General features: G+C 37.0%; 1 protein-coding gene across 6 annotated transcripts in view; it reads left to right on the top strand.

The window, feature by feature from the left end:
• The window catches only part of LOC113227103 (CUGBP Elav-like family member 4), a 449,761-nt gene that overhangs the window by 259,816 nt on the left and 171,639 nt on the right, over nucleotides 1-18,306 (top strand). The window lies entirely within an intron of this gene.

Below are 18,306 nucleotides of genomic sequence, written 5' to 3'. Positions count from 1 at the left end.
ATTTCGGATAAAAAAATTTTCGACTTTGTGATAGGTTTCCGTAAAAAGCAGCAAAATACTTTAATTTCACGTACAAAACATAATTTTGACTTTATGTTGTTTTTTCTAGTAGCTCTACTCAACTGGCTATTCCATCTAATTTACATCACATGTAGAACAAGGCAACGAATAACGCGACTTTGTAGCCTGGCGTTGCCAAAATTGACGGGAAGGGAATCAATTTGCTTGCTAGAACCGTTTAACGTTGCATTGGTTGGTACCATCTACAGGGAATAGCGAATTCACAAACTACAGCACCTGTACCATGAGTGTAAAACCCCAGCATTCGGTTCCGCACGACTGCACTTGGCGGGCAACGTTATTTTCACGTCTCTGAGCGCGTGCTTTAGTTCCTTTTTCCTCGTAGTGAACGCCTAGTATCATTAGTGAGATTTAGTAGACTATTATAGCGTAGGTATTTTCGATTTTATATACGAGTAAGTGTGATATATCTGTTACGTAGTAACTATGAACATGCAGTCACTTTCGAGATATGGCAGTTCAAAGTTTAAAAGTGTTTCTCACTCATGTTTTATTTTCAAAACTTATGTAACTCCAGAGATATTTATTTATGTTTATATGTTGGATTTTTTTTGCTAATCTAAGAGGTTAGACTTTAGGAACCGTTTGGTACATATAACTCATTTTTTGATAATTTTGTGGATTGGATCCTTTTTGCTTAAGTACGTGCAAATAATCTGTGGCTCAGTGAAAGAACAAAGCGAATAATTTCTACGCTAGACAAAAAGCATAATTTTTAATGGGACACATACAGAAGGTTTAATTTTGACGATCAAAATTTCGCAGTTAAACATTGTATTACAGTCGTATTATTTTTTATTTAGCCTTCTGCTAACTCAAAATACATCTCTTGTCATATTTATTTTATAAATTATGTAGAATTATTTTAAATCGCTTTCGCTTATCCATTGGGCTATACGATACAGAGTTAGCGTCACCGCGTCGCGCGACAAGGAAGTTTCAGCATTTAATTAGTCTTTAACTTAATGGCGATTGTGTCTATGCGCGCGTGTGTCCTTGCCTTAATACTCGTAACACTCCGTTTGTGTATACTGTCCTTTATGTTAAGCTTAATGACTCGATTTGATGGACTTTAGTAATTTAATTAAAGTTTCGTTACTTTGTAGGTGTTTTAGTTTTAGGATTAGTCAATTTGTATACTTTTGTGTTCTTTCATGCATTCGCTTTCTTTATAAATACTCAATGACATTATAATATATTCAAAAAATGACATTTTATTTGTTATTTATATTATATTTTCGACGCGCAGCGAAACTTTTTAGACATCCTCTCAAACTGTTTGTGTTCTACAACCAATATGCATAGAATTTGAAACTATCATAAAAAAATCATTCTACGGGTCACAGCGAAGCCTCATTTTGAATTTCGATCTATGGCCTAAGACAAATTGAACCTTGAATAGTGACCTTTGCACAATTCGAATTTAGAATGTGTTAAGTCTATGAGAAAAATATTCCGTTGTAAAATTTTGCGCGTATGGGCACACCTGTCAAAAGGAAATAAATTAAAAAAAAAATAAAACAGCAGCAGTCTGTACTTTGGTAAGGTATTGATATTCAGCCTAGTGTTATTTGATTTTTGTGACTAATTGGCCTGTATGAGTATGCAATGCTAACAGTACTTCCTTGGACGAACTCTTGCACAAGGAACTCTACTGCTACTAAATATTATTATTGATGCAAAGATCGAAAAACACGAAGATAAATTCCTTCATTCCTACTGAACACGAACCATGTAGCTACAGTGTAGCTAGTGGAATACTTTTCCAAAAAATATATGATTATCATGATAACATTTTATTTAAAGCGGATGTCTGATATATACCCTAATTGCATGTTATATAGGGATGTGGTTCTGAAGAAAATGTAGTAAAAATCTATTACTTCGTGATTTTTATACTTTATAAACATCATTGATTGTCGTAATTTATATATAAAGTTTCTTCTGCGTATAATGTATAGGTAAGTATCTATGTTGGCAGGGAAAGCTTTTTCTCAAATATTTTTTTAAGCTCAGAAGTAATTTCGCACCAACAAACTTTCGGACTGATTTTTTTCTTAGGAAAGAGCAAGTCTCCTAAAGAAAACACGTTTAATATTTCACCGACGTCCACTCACTCGGGCCCGTTTGTTGCAGTAATCATGTTAAAATAGATTTTCCGTGAAAGTTTCCGCGAATGGAGAAATGTTTTTACCATTTTCGTTGACTTCTAGTTGCATTACAACTGAGAGGAATGACTACAGGGACGTTACAAAGAATTTCGAAGAAAATTTTTGTTGGTAGTTTTTCATATTTGTTATATGTCGTTATATGTTATGGTTATAATAGTTTATTTAGGATCTGAGAACTGTGATCACTACCAAATCTTGGAGCTAAGGCCAGTGGGTAGCATTAAAGAACTGTTTTCTGGCTTAGGCCTACACTAACATTTGCATACTCAATCAAATCTTTAAATCACTACTGCACCCATCTCACTGCAATATAAAGTTGATAAGTTCCAAGTGCCCATATTTTCAACAGCACCCTTTATTTCAGCATGTAGGTACCCCGAGTTCCTACTTTTACTTAGCTTGAGGTTGGGCACGTTCAAACTACAGTGTCCCGTATAAGCTCTAGTCAGTATTTAGAAGGTATTCCTGAATAACACCAAAGCTATCAAGTTTGTTTTGTTTCGAAAGTACATTCCGCGCATTTAAATCACCAATTCGTTAGTCGAGATGAACAGGGTATTATCTCCAAAGTACAGATTTTTCCGGATAGCAGTTTTAAACTTTCTTGTAGCATTATTTCAGTCGCTATTGTTATTTGGTTCTCTTCACCTATATGTATTTAAAGCCTACAATGTTTAACAGTATTTTCGAATACTTCTTATTCAGTTCCGCAGTTTTGACAAAATCCTGATATTGTTTCGAGAGGTCTATAATATTATAACTCTTTTGAACATAAAATATTAGCGATTCAAAGTATTAACTAAACTAGTCATGCTTAATACCTTTAAATGAAAGAAGGAATAATATTCAATTCGATAAAACTTTAAGGAACACAGTAGTATCTTAAAAAGTTACTCTGTACTATAGATTACTATAACAATTAATTGAAAAAAGTCCCAAAAAAAAGTCTTACTTTGAAATAATCTTCTTCGTTTTAGAAATAAATATTTTTAAAACACATTTTAGTTTTAATACCTTGTTCAACGAACGACGACGTCTTGACGACTACAGCTTCGTGTCTAATACCGAATACCACTGTTTTGCTCAATATTTGGGACCAAAACATGCAAAAAGTTCAGAGATACTACCCTGCCTCCCGCGCCATTTCGCGTACGATCGTTGTAAGACCTTTTTAATAGAAAGATCTCGATTTTTTAAAAAGGACTGTATTTCAAAGTAAAAAGTCCAAAATTTTTGAGTTGATACCCTTTTCATGCAAGGCAATGAATTGTCAACTTACCCTCAAGTCAAATCATCTTTTGAAGAAATACCCTTGATCACGAGTGTTTGAGTTTTCCAATTTCACACCTTTCCAGGGGTTGTGACCTTTCTTTGACAAGCAGTTTTCATTAGGATGCTTTCCCTGAATCTAAGCTAGAGGTGTTGCTCTTAAATATTCTAAAATATAATGATTAATACCAGGATAGAACACAAAGAAAGCTCCTTTGACCCTACAGGATTTGAACCTGCGACCAGGCTGTACCGTAGCGTCGCTCTGCCAACTGGGCTACAGATCGAATTAGCAGGTAGACGAAATTCTTCTGTGTGTGTTATAGATCTCTGTTTTAAGTTTCCTCGGCCGCAAAAAGCAACCGAAAAGCAACCGTCTCCCATTGGCCTACCACTGCTTTCATGGAACGAAAATTTGTATAAATACAATATTTCACTATTAGATAGTTCTATGAAGCCAAAGAAAGCACACACCACAAATAACAGTTCCTCTATCGACTACATTATCATACTAAACTTCGCATAACTTCATGAGTTACTTCCCTTCGTTCAAGAACGGCGTTCAACAAACATAGTCAATGTAGTAGAAATAACTGCCATCTTACAAAATGTTCCATTACAGAAGTCCATGTAAAACTTCAGTGCACGTCTTATGTAACCTTTTGTCTGGTAACCTTCGAAAATCCTTTCATTTGTGAGGTCGTTCCGCCAGATTAAGGACTGGCTTTATTAAATTCATATAGCGGATACGTTATTTACTACATTCGATATTTCAATAACTAAAAATTACTACAGTCATAATTGAAATATTACCGGCCGTAACACCGTCTGTGAGAAATCTATGTTTTACTCAATGTTCCATCTTTGTATTAATAATTAGAATAAACTAGTGAAGTAACTTCAGTCACAAAAACTAATTGAATATCATGGTAATAAACCACCGTGATAGATACACGTAATATTACAATTGCTACTGTCGTTGCTGTTTCGTTCGTAAGATTTTGAACCGTCTTCTGGTTTAATCTCGTTATTTTCCTCCACTGTTAGCGAGAGATCTTGAAATTAGGTATAGATACATGCCGCCACAGGGCTTCGTGTCGACCTCTCTATTGAGATGCGTTCTTTCACTGTGCTACCACCGCTAAAGACGGTCGGAAGGACTATTTTTGGCAATTCTACCCGCTTTATTAGCCATTTGCAATACTATGGGTGGATACACTGGAGATCGTGGAACTGAACATCTGTTCTTGATAGCGCTGGATATCCCTGCTCTTCTAAATAAACTGCACACTATACGAAATTGCACTGTCTGATTATTGTTAATATTTAAATTTGTATTGTCACCCCGAGATTACCTGGAATAGATTGTTATCTAACTTATTGCTTTATTGTCCGCCGCATGGGTTTTTACCTTTAGAGTTTTAACCGATTTCTGCCTAAAATCGTGGACAGAAATGGCGAATACAGACTTTGGTATAATTCCAAATTTAATACAAATTGCGATGTAATAATCTTTTTTGGGCTAAAAAGAGGCAACTCTAGACATTCCCCACCTTGCGATCCTGTGGATTATTATGAAGATTGATTCAAGTGCATACGATCCGGATACGATCTAACGATTTTTTCCAACGTGACTTTTAAACGAATCGATTTAACAGAAAGGCTAATCGAATCGTCTAGGTAAAAAAATCAATGAAAATTTTCTAATAATTTCTTTCAATTTGGTCAAAACTCGATTTACAACAAATATTTAGTTGTAAACAGCTTTTTCGCTCGATATTGAGCGATAATGGGTTTCAACCCGATTAAAACCCGGGCACTTGCCCATCTATAGTCGAAAGACGCCTACACTACAGAAAATAATAATAATAATAATAATAATAATAACGCACACACTCAACATAGCCCCGCACTAGGGAAACCCTGTGTCGCGGGTGCCATGGACACACACATAGACAACCACAAATTACACCCAAACTCACGAGAGAAATAATTGTAGGCCATACAAATATTTCTCCCGGCCCGGGAATCGAACCTGGGACCTCTGCGTGGCAGTCCGGCATGGTAACCGTTCGGCCACGGAGGCAGTCGAATATATAAAAAATCCCCAAAATATCCCCAAAGATCAACAATCACCGGTCTTACGGTCGTCAGTCGATCTTATAGGTGGTTTGCCTACGGTGCATCTTTCAGCACGCGGTAACCACTCGAGAAATTTTCTATTCTGCGAGCAATGTGCCTCACCCACATATGATGGAATGTTGTAACTGTAAACATTTGCGAGCCTAAAGAAGTATCCGTATTATCGCAAATGCTTGGAACATAAGATTTTATGTCTCATGGGACTGTGATTGCGTTGTTTCTCCCTACGGCGGAATTCAGAGTGCTGTTTTAATTTTTTTTTATACAGAAAATCTTGGCTACAATCATACCAGATAAAGTTACGCGTTTATTCCGTGAATGCGTATTCACTTTAACTTTGAATTGTAGCTTTCGGAAAACACAGACGCAGCGTATTCCATTTCCTTGTCGCAGCACAGTCTTTCGTACGAATGTGTGGTAAATGGTGGTGGTTCTAGTAGGCCAAGGCACTGTGAGGATGGAACTAAAATTATAAAGTTCTTGCGCGTGCTCTCCGAAATTTGTCCGATAAAATACCGTAACTTTTCTGCGGTGATCAAGACTTAAGGCTTCGACTGCACAAGCGAGTTTAGACACTTTGCTTTTCGCTCTGTCGAGTCCAAGGCAGCTTATTGGTACCAAGCAGAGCCGTCCGAGATGAAACAATTTACACGACCGATCTTATGCTTGGTAAAGATTTAAAACTGTTCTGGTGTGAAGTACCGCCTGACCTCGAAAGAATATGAAGATGACCTCGAAAAGATGTTCAGTTTTTTAGCAGCAGTTTTTGCCAAGTATGAGGTTGGATACTAAATTCAAAAGATGAAAAAAGATACACATAAGTGGGATAATTTGTTTCTAAATAGAAAACCACCGTGACACTCAGTCATATTAACTAAACTAACGGATACCTCCGTATTTTAGTCGAATTTTTTACCCGACATGTTTCGACCAGTCTAAAGTTGACAATGACAGCCATAGGCTTTTTCTTGCTGTTTCAGCCGACACACCTCCGCGGAATCTCATGATTAAGAACCACGAACTGGTTCGTGCATTAGTTAGTTAATAATTTTTTTTTATGATATCTAGTGACGGGACGAACAAGTCATGCGCCTGGTGGTAAGCGACACGCCTGTCCATGGCAGTTCCACTGTCACTCAGTGAAACTGCCACTGCACCTTACCCTTCAAAACCGGAATGCATTTTTGGTCACATTTCTGCTTGGCGGCTGAAAAAGGTAAAGTGGCAGCACCCTGGGCGAACTCTTGCATTTATTGCATCTTTTGAAGCAGGTTTGATCCTGACAGAGAATAAAATCACCAGTAAGATAAGTTTTAAAATAAACTTCAACAAATTCATGGCCAAGTCACAACACAACCATATGATTGATAACAAAAAATCTTTGTCCGCTAGTCGTTCATAACCATGTGTATAACCGCTGTAAGATTACTTTTCTGGGGACCTTATAACGCTCGGAATAAGCGTTTTTATCACTATATTAACTCGTATTTTACTCGTATAAGCGCGTATTAAACCTCTAATTTGGCTATTTGCACGACGCCTGCGGTCTTTCTTATCTTTTTTCCCTTTAGATTGTACTGAGGTCACTTGTGTTTTGTTTTTATACCGCTTTTTTGCCTGTATCGTTATGTCGAATTCCCTTCTCGGTGATGTAATTTTAATTAATTGAAACAACCGATGCTGATAATGTAATACATACAACCAAATTGGTATTTTTTTAGCGGCGATTGGGTTATGAATATGTATTTAGGACAAGGTTTCAAAAGCATGTTATTTCGTTATCATAGTATATTTCAATTGTGACTTTTTTACATGTATTGGCACTAGATTACTTTGTGCCAACGTCAAAATCAAAAGTTAAAAAGCGAACGGGAGGACAAATAATAAGAAAAGAATTTTAGTATTTATTTGAAATTAAAATATTCCTTATAAATAAAGTAATTTCTCATATGTATCGTAATTCCTTCCAATTTAAGTTTTTTTTTGACATGCATTATTAATACGAACCTTGGTCATTTTTGAAAAATGACCAGACCATCGACCAAATTGATATTATGCATAATGTAATTATAATATTAGGGGTTAAAGTATGAAATTGCCGTTTTATTGCAATAGGTTCTTTGAATTTTCATAGAATCTTCATGGTTTGAGGTTTTCGAATGAAACTTTTTTCAAATGGTTTCTGTGATTTTTTTTTTTTTTAATTTGAAACATTTGAATATCGACTTTCAATTGTTTTTGTTATTCAATTTAGACAAGAAAGATGGATACTGCGAAAATTCGAGTGATTTTTGAATACGAGTTCCGACGCGGAACTAACGCGGCAGAAACAGCCCGCAATATCAATGCTGCGTTTGGAGAGGGGTCTACTAATGAACGCACCGTGCGATTTTTGTTTAAACGCTTTCGTGATGGAAATTTCGACTTAAAGAACGAGCCACGAGGAAGACCGCCCACACAGGTGAATAACGATGAATTAAGAGAGATAGTGGAAGCTGATCCTAGTCAAACTACCCAGGAATTAGCGGCATGGTTTAACGTTACCTTACCCACAATATTGACTCACTTGCGTCAAATCAATAAAATAAAAAAATACGAAAAATGGGTGCCTCATGATTTGACTGATCTGCAGAAAGAAACGCGTGTTGAAACTTGTGTTGCCTTGTTGAACCGGTACAGAAATGAATGAATATTGGATCGAATTGTAACATGTGATGAAAAGTGGATTCTTTATGATAACCGGAAAAGAAAAATGCAATGGCTGACCCCAGGTCAAATGCCACAACAGTGTCCTAAAGCAAAACTTACCAATAAAAAGGTAATGGTAACTGTTTGGTGGTCTCAGCATGGTGTTATTCACTATAGTTTTCTCCGATCTGGTCAAGCAATAACGGCAGATGTCTATTGTGCCGAACTCCGAACCATGTTGACAAAACTAGCAGTAAAACAGCCCCGACTCATGAATCGATCTTCACCATTATTGCTCCACGACAACGCGAGACCTCACACAGCACGAGAAACCATTTTGACCCTTCAGGAACTGCAGTTAGAAACCATTCGTCATCCTCCGTATTCACCAGACCTTGCTCCAACGGACTACCATTTTTTTCGTGATTTGGACAATTATCTACGTGACAAGAAGTTTTCTTCCCAGGAGGCAGTACAAAATGCTTTCACACAGTTTGTGCAGTCTAGATCGTCGGAGTTCTATCGCAAAGGCATTAATAACCTTCCCATTAGATGGCAGCAATGTATAGATAATAATGGCAACTATTTTGATTAAATAAATTTGTTAAAAATTTAAAAAATAAACAATTTAGATTTTCAGTACAAATCGGCAATTTCATACTTTAACCCCTATTATATTTTATTACTTCGGCCGAATCGTACAATTAATGTCCGACTGCCCGTGGTCCATTTGATAAATCAAGGCTAAAATAGCGTGAATTTGTCACTTGGATATAATATGAATAATATGAATAATTCCCTACTTCTCGCAGGCAATAACTTTAACCTAAACTTAACTTTAACCTAAATGAAAACACTACAGTTCATTTGTTTTATTACTTTGACCAACACATGGTGGTCATTATTCATACTGACCGGTAAAAGTGCTGCATAACTCATTTGATGCGGGATTTATTAATACAGACCGGCCATTATTTATAATGACCGGGTTTATGAAATTATCCATAACGTTTATAATTAATTAAATTATTAGCTTGGGAAACCAATACAAGATATTTTAATTTAATATGAAAGTTCATCTAATACAGTACAATAATAAGTACGTCTATGACATTAACTACGGAAAATAATATACTACTTAAAAAGCTTTATATTTCGTATTCTTTTATGAAGATTGTTTTAGTTAGAAATCCCATCGTTAAAGGCAAAAAATTAGATCGAGGGCCAGTCCCTAAGGCATTGCGCTCAAGAGGCTGGCATCGTTCCCTTTTTGGACGTACTCATCTTTAGAGGAAGAAACTGCCAGCGGGGGTTCCAACTATATGAAATAAAAGCTTTGCATCCAGGGACCCAGGCTTGCCTCTATAAAAGGTACAAAACTGTAGCACTGGCTTAGGTTGGCATATATCGTCGATGTTTTATACAAGGGGCAAAAGGCCATTTCAAAAAAAACCCAGAAAATATGCATGTCCTTAATTTTTTATTGAACTGATATTTAATTATTTTTATGTGAAATTACTTTTCGTATTGGTTCGTTCCGTGGCTTAGTTGATATAGCATCTGACACGGTATGCTAGAAGACGTCGGTTCGAATCCGGCCGGAACGAAGGAACTTTTTCTGAGTGTTCGATCTTTGTATTAATAATTATGTATGACCTGTTTTAAAATTCAATTTTGGTTTTAATTAAGGTTAAGTTTTCATATCATATGAACCTTATAAGATTTTAAGGTTTAGCTGCTCTGACAAGAAAACCAGCACCACTTTAAACATGGGCTGCGATTTAAATGCTCTTTTAAATCACCATTGGCATCAGAAAATAAGGAACATACTTTCAATGGAGTAACAGTTCTATTTACAATAACTCCAAGGACGGCGCTATGGTCGATACATTTTTGTTATATAAATCACTCGTATAAACCTAATTAATTGTAAATGAACCTCTACTAACTCAAAAACATTTTCCAGTGACTCAATTGAAAGGTTTAAAGACTTTCGACCTTGTAAAGGGAAATCCTGACAACTCATTGACGTTAAAAAACATGCGCACAAAACAAACGCAAAACCACACAAGTGAAAGGGGCCGTCCTCAAAACAAGGGTTGATTTAAACAAAATTTAACCAAAACTGAATAAACTCGATCTTCAAAAGAAACCATTTATATTTTGATGAAAAGCGTTACTGAGATCCACGTAATTCGAGTACACTCCAAAACATTATATTTCATCCTTTACAGGGTCGAATCAAGGGTATAGTATGAGTAATTGAAAATACATTATTTATGGAATACAATACAATACAAATTATTTCGACTAATACCGTAGAGGTACGTAACAGTTGCAGTGGCACTTAGTGCTCTAAATCATAAAGATCTGCCCCCGGAGTATGGCTACGCATGATAGCAGCGACGCGCGCGATAAAATTGAAATAACCGCGCGCTATTGGCTGTCTCAATCAGATCTAATTTAGATAGCCAATAGAGTGCACTTATTTCAATTTTATCGCGCGTGTCGCGACTATCATGCATAGCCATGCTACGGGGGCTAAAGGGTACTGCCACAGCGCCCGTCACCCTGAGACAAAAATTGACAAGTCCCACGTCTCTGTAATTTTGCCAACATCCTTACCCTTAAATACGGAAATGCAATAATGCTCATATTACTTCTTGGCTAATGAAATAGGTAAGGTGGCAGTACTTCCCTGGACGAGAAGCTCTACTGCTACTAAATATAGGCATTAACAAGGTTATAAAGAGAAACTGACGTGCGAGCTAGGTATTACAGTTCACCAGGCCCCCACCGTATTTAAATGCACTCATTAATTGACACTTAGCAAAAAACTATGTGTTAGAATAATTTAACAAATGAAATGAACTGTGTATGTGTGTAGCTTTGGGCTTGTGAAAAAAAAAATAGAAATAGAGATAGAAAGAGAGCAAGAAGCCTGTGCCAAAGTGTGTGTGTCTGAAGTGTGTATAATAATCTGGTAAACACAATGGTAAACAAATCACGTAACTCAGAGCAATAATGAATATTGGTGTCCTTTCAATTTCAGATATTTAAAATCCACTGTAAAGTTTTTTTTTATATAATATCCAATGTTACATCATGATTGCTCGCATAAATAAGTCATTGCATTCTGCCATCGAGCATACCCCCGTTTGCCTAACGAAATGCCGCCCTGTGACATTCTTTGTTTCAATCGTTTTGGTATCGTGTTGCCAGCCGTGGAGGGCATTTTGCACAATCATCGAGGATCTTAATCAAAGTAAATAGAGCTATTACAACCTTAGCTTGACTTCTGTGCGGGTTTTTATTAATGTTTTTTCAATTACGCGATATAACCGTGCCTTTGCGACTACGTTCAGGGAAAGATCCTTTCTGAATGTGGTGCCTAAATGCACACCATGTTCGGAAAGGACATCTGTACAGAAAAAAAAATACAATATTAAATCACTGACACAAAGATCAAACAAATACAAAAATAAATTCTTTTTCTAAAATTTTTTATAATATCAAGTGACGGGACGAACAAGTCGTGCACCTGATGGTAAGCTACACGCCTGTCCAAAACAGTTGCAGTGTCACTCAGAGCTTTAAATCGTTAAGATCTGAGGGCACTGCCACTGTGCCCGTCACCCTGAGACATAAGTTGACAAATCCCATGTGCCTGTAATTTCACAACTCTTTCACAAAGAGCTCTACTGCTACTGGATTCGAACCAGCGTCTGTTGCCTCATCGTGGCTATTGCTTTTACCAAATGAGATATAAATACTTGTTTAACATTAAACAACGTGAAATTCAATAAAATAAATGTTAAAATATTTGATATCATAACAGGCCTTTTACGTGACCTTTCACATTATAGGGTTTTAGTAATTCCTAAAGGCCTTTTAACTGGAAAATAACGAAACTTTTGCGCCAGAAAACCCTAATGTTATTAAACTATAAAAATATAGATCCTGCTTTGATAGCGAGAAAGTTCGTCCAAGATAAATAATAACAAAGTTATCAACTTTGCCACTAAAATAATATACTTAGAAAAACTTTGAAATAGCGAGGGCAAATCGCGGTGAAATTTTGCTAAATTTTGGAAGGTCCATTTTGCTGTAGTTCGTCGGACACTTCTTGGAAAATTGGTTTGAGTTTTTCAGATAAACGCTTTCTTAGACATACCACCAGGAGCATCTTGGTTTCATCATGCCATGAACCACTAGGAATATCGAAAATACTATCCTAGAACAGCTTCAAGTAAGAACCAGATACTCAAATCATGCTACTAAAGGATTCTCGATCACTTTGGTCTATTGGCCTGCCAGCAACCCGACAATATCCATAGGTTGATTGTGAACAAGGTAATGTAAAAAAGACCTCGTCGCAAAGCATTTCGTCGTCGGTGTCACAACGGATCCTTTTATTTCCACTATCCTAAGAGAAGCCGAAAACCAAACCAAATATAGATTTTAAGACTTTCGTGGTTATTCGCTAAATGATTATCACTAATATCAGGTTTCTTACCACGGTATGACTTCTTTTTATTTTCATAGTCACGGGTGGACTGAGTCAAGCCGTGACCATGGAGCGTGCAACCGTTCCGAAATATCGGGAAAATAAAAAGAAGTCATACCGTGGTAAGAAACCTGATATTAGTGATAATCATTTACCAAACCAAAAGTTAACAACATTTACGTACTACCACGAAGAACTTTCAGCGATACGATTTTGGTAACAAAGAACGCAACTAAGAAGAAAAGATACCTCTTTCTTAACCTATTTCTGCCGCCAAGCTGTAATGTGATCATTACTACATTCCGGTTTTGACTTGTCAACTTACGCCTCAGGGCGACCGGCGCAGTGGCAGTGCACTTCAGATCTTTGCGATTTAAAGCCTCGAGTGGCACTGGAGCAGCTATGTACGGGCGTGTCGCTTACCACTAGGTGCACGGCTTGTTCCTTCCGTCACTTGATATGATAATAAAAAGATAAAGAGGATGAGAGGTTGTTTCTAGAAGCGTAATGTGTGAAACTTCATGTTCTGCCTCAGTATGAAACAAACGTAATTGTATGTAGGCATGTTCGATAGTAAATCAGCAAATTTTAATAAGAAACTTCGAATAGGAAGCACCTCACTAAAACCGAGAGGTTCCAGCCGCTTATGAAACCCTATCTGTTCAGATGTTCTTTTCTGCAGTCAATCTGAGCGCGGTCTATATTTAAAAACTTCAACGTCGATCTAGCAGAAATTATGATAGTATAAATTTATGACCTCGTTCCAGTCAGTCGTGACTTTAACTAACATCCCTACCTAGACCGTTTCAAGTTTCCGACTTTAATAATAATTCAACCGAATAGAGTTAAGTTCTCAATGTTAATAATTAACTTAAACGCTTAACAAGTTGAATGTTACCTTTAGTTTTGTTTAACGTTTAATAGCCACGTTTATACATTTACTTGAAAATTGAAATTGTATGGTCAGAAAAATTTATTATTTCTTTTACTTCAAAAAATTTTATAATCCGCACAGAATTATAGACAAAAAACAGAACATTTGTAGTCACTTCTCTTAGTTAGGAGAAATTACCATTTAGCAAAAAGGCCACCTGTTGTACATTAACTTATTGCAATATACTTACTTATATTACAGTTCTGTTGTTTTAATTTTTAATGTTCAATAAAGAATTTTGAACCATGATCTGGTAAAAGTTACGTAAAACGCAAGACCGGACGTTGTGATGATCTTTAGAAGTAGCCTATGTGCAACAGTGGCCATCTTTCGACTGAAATTATGACGACGATGATGATCGCATGAACTGGTATTATCGATTTGAATATAAAAAAAATCTTTTTCAGTACAATACAATACAGATACTGTAACAAATACAAAATCAAGCCTATAGACAGGTGGTCAATAAAGCCATAAGATAGAAATGAGGTAGATAGAAATATCTTTCAGATGACATTTGGGTGACACAATCTTCAAAAGTCAAAATGTTACTTTTATGCAAAAGGCAGTTAGTGTCATTATTATTGTATGATTATTGTGCTTAATTTGTCATTCAAATGGGTAGTTTTTTTATGATAAAAAAATACACTTATTTTATACCAAGTGAGGGGACGAACAAGTCGTGTGCTTGGTGGCAAGCAACACGCCTGTCCGTTGCAGTGCCACTCAGAGCAATAAATTACAGAGATCTGCGGGGCACTGCCACTGCGCCCGTTACCCTGAGACATAAATTGACAAGTCCTATGTGCCTGTAATTTCGCTTCTAATTTTCCTACATAAAGCGCATTATCCAGAAATTATTAACTACCAGGACACGTTCCTTTGAACAAGTTCAGATATCTGATGTCAAAGGTTCCTTCACCAAACTGTGAGATATGTGCGACAACAGAAGGCGTGATAATTGAGTGTGTCACGACAACAGATTCCGGACTTAACGCTGTGTGCGGTATGCATATGCAACAGCATCTTGGCTAGCCCCTTGTCTTGGAAGGCCAGGATGTTGTACAACGTTGTGAAATTAGCAATACCTAGATTGTAATACCTCACTATCGCCCCTATAAGGGGCCACCCTTGCCCCCTTTGCCCCTATAATATGCCAATATTTATAAAGGTAAAACCCTCCTTAAAAGATAAAGAAAAAACTTATTAACTATTTGTTCCTGCGGAAATATATAAAAGTCACATTTAACTCTTAATTGTAAATATTATTTTGCAACCTGTACATGTAACAGTCAAACAGATTAAACATTTATTAGTTTAAACAAGTCGGTACTCGTTATCAGGGTAAACAATCTCGTGTCCGGAGGCGTTCGTAATCATCCCAAGTAACAAGACCTTTACATTGAGATCATCAGTGAGATAACGAGTGTTTTGTTACGAACGAGAACTAGAAGGGACGGGATGAAATCACAACTTCATTACCATAGCAAGACACCAGTGAGCAGAAAGGCTGCTGACTCCGCAACCCACCTTTTATATGGCGATTTAACTCACTTAACATTCCGCGGCGAATTTCGCGAATTTTGCGCCCTCCCTGTCTCTTATCATTCCATTTATGAATATATTTGTGTGTCTCTATTTTATGGGAGTTTTCGTATAAATTCATGGAACGAATGCACGGGCGTGCTGTATAATTTGATTGAAAACAGAAGCCTGCTGTCAGCAATTTCACTAGTGGCGGGGAAGGAGTGACGATGAATGAGTTTAATATTGTAATAACGTTACTGGAAATGAGCTGAAATTGTACGAAAATGGCCGGCTTTTTTCTTCTTTTCCTTACGACTGAGAGAACGTTAGCTTTTCGACACAGACGTTAACAGTTCGAATCCCTATAGCAGCATGTACATCATACATTTGTGAATGTTTCAGAGAAATAAATACCTCTTATAACGTAAAGCAAAATGAAGGAGATTCACTACCAAACAAACATGTGAAGTCCTCAACACGCAATGCTCTTCTTCGACGTGAACCGTGTTCAATAGGGAGACGTATCATCATCATTTCAGACAAAAGACGGCCACTACTGGACATAAACAAAAGATTGCCACAACAACCGGCCTCGTGCTGCTCGCGGCCAGCGAATTCCCGCCACTTTCATCAGTCCACCACTCGAGAATTCTTCGGCCCCATCGACTATCGCTTGTAATAAATATATAAATAAATAACGCATATATTCAGAGCCCCGGACTAGGAAAACCGTGTCACGGATGCCATGGACACACACATAGACGACCACAAATTACGCTCAAACTCACGTGAGACATAATGGTCCTATGGTCACGATCACCTTTAAAGGGCCCGAAACGTTAGTTAGTTTGAAAAAACAAATATTCGCGATTTAAATCCAGAAAAATAGTTGCATTTCCTATAATCCCAAAAAAAGCCTAAGAACTCGATATTACATAGGATTGTCAAAGTTTAAGAGTCTATGAACACGGCGTATTTTATGCACGCCGACGACGCACGTTTCATGAACGCGCGTTTATGGCGTCGTTAACGCGGGTCGTCTGCGCGTATACGCGCTGCAGATGCGTAGTAATGAATTGATTCAAACGCGCACAAACATCGCGTTGCAAGCAAGAAGCTTTTATACTCCACTGGAGTTTACACTTAGAATTTCATGTAGTTGCTTCATTTCGAGAAACTAACTGCAATTAACAAACAATACTAAAATAAAAACTGTCTTTTATCAAAATGCGATACATACACACGACCACAGCGCATCTGCGGTGCAGATAAAATACGCCGTGTACATACGCTCTAAAATTATAGCGGAAAGGGAGTGTTAATTGCATGGGGTCAAGAAAAATACGTCAAGTATCTCCTAAAATTCAGCTCTAATAACCAAGATGATTAAGGGAGGCACCACACTACTTTTTTTACTTTACATATTATGTATATAATGTGTGGTGTCTGCCTAAAGAATCAGCAACACCCGCGCGACCTGAACTAATTACATACAGCGTCTTCGGAAGTTTTATTCCGTTCTTCCATTACGCATAGCAAATAACCGCGTTACATAAATATTAAGAGGGCCCTGTGACGGTAAATGGTGAGCCTTTATCAAAGGTTTATTTTAAATAACATGATAGATTACGTGGTCATAATCTCATTACAATTTAGAATGGCGCAGGCACGAATTCAAGGTACAGCGTACTAACGTATAAAATTTACAAATCTTGTTTCGGTTCACGTATGAAATTCAAAGAGCAATCTGGTTTTAGTATCTTACCAAATCCGTAGAGATTAAAATTACGAACATGCTTATGCGTGATATAGCCCAAATGCGTGTTTCAAGTGTTTACCCGATGTTGGAAGTAAATTTGGGAGATATAAATTAAATGATTCGTTGTACAACAAGATACGAAAATACACATAAAGAAAGAAAAAGAAACAGGGGTGACCTAAAAAATACGCTTAAAAAAAATATCATTTAGAATAATTTCTGTTTGGATCCAGCAGGACCGAAGAAATTTTTTTGTAAATAATTTTATTATAACAAGTTAGTGGAGTAAATTCACAAAAATAATTGATTATCACGGTGGTCATACTTAAAAATTACAATTATTATAACATCTCCAATCAGTCGCTGGTAGCTGTACAGGTACCTGGCTGAGTGAAGAAATAGATTTGTCACAGATGGCGCTGCGGCAAATAAGTCCTTAAAAACTAGATACAGAGATCTCCAATAAGCACACAGAAAAATTCGTAAGGTCCGCTAGTTCGTTCCGTGGCTTAGTTGGCATGAGGTCTGGCACGGTTTGCTGAAAGATGCTGGTTCGAGTCCAGCCGGATCGAAGTGTAGTTTTTCTAGTGGAGTAATTTCACAAAAATTATTTAAATTCATGGTGGTGGTAAAAACACTAGACACTCTCTAGACATTCAATAAAAAACTTTAAACGTTACAAACAAAATGTAATTTTAAAAGTCACAAACGTAAACTCAGTACCACTGCACAGGCATTGTGATTGACAGAGCAATGAATAATAATAACCTACTGTAATTTTTTTTTAATTTTCACCCATTTATTTCGGCAGGAAAAAGTTCTACCATACAGCCTCATCATATATTAAGTGTTTTATTCCTTATTTTGGTGGAATTTGGTGGATCATTTCATGTCATAGAGGGTCAGGTTTAAACTCCTGCCTATTTCTGCCGCCACGCAGTACAGGCACATGGGATTTGTCAATTTATGTCTCAGGTTGGCGGGCGCGGTGGCAGTACCAAGAGACCCACGACTTGTTCCTCACGTCACTTGATATTATAAAATTAAAAGGTAAGGTACTTCCCTGGACAAACTCTTTCACAAGGAACTCCCTGCTACTATTAATTTTAACGCCATCTATCGCAATAGTTGTGAATTACTTGATTAAAAACTTTACGATTAATGACTTTGAGAAATACAATCAACTATTACTTCTTGAACAAGTGCTTACATGTCTTTAAATATGGGA

Source organism: Hyposmocoma kahamanoa, unplaced genomic scaffold (assembly GCF_003589595.1).
Source record: "Hyposmocoma kahamanoa isolate Upper Pololo Valley unplaced genomic scaffold, ASM358959v1 202, whole genome shotgun sequence".
Classification (NCBI taxonomy): domain Eukaryota; kingdom Metazoa; phylum Arthropoda; class Insecta; order Lepidoptera; family Cosmopterigidae; genus Hyposmocoma; species Hyposmocoma kahamanoa.
Note: the sequence above shows the minus strand (reverse complement) of the source record. Positions and strands in the feature narration are given on the sequence as shown.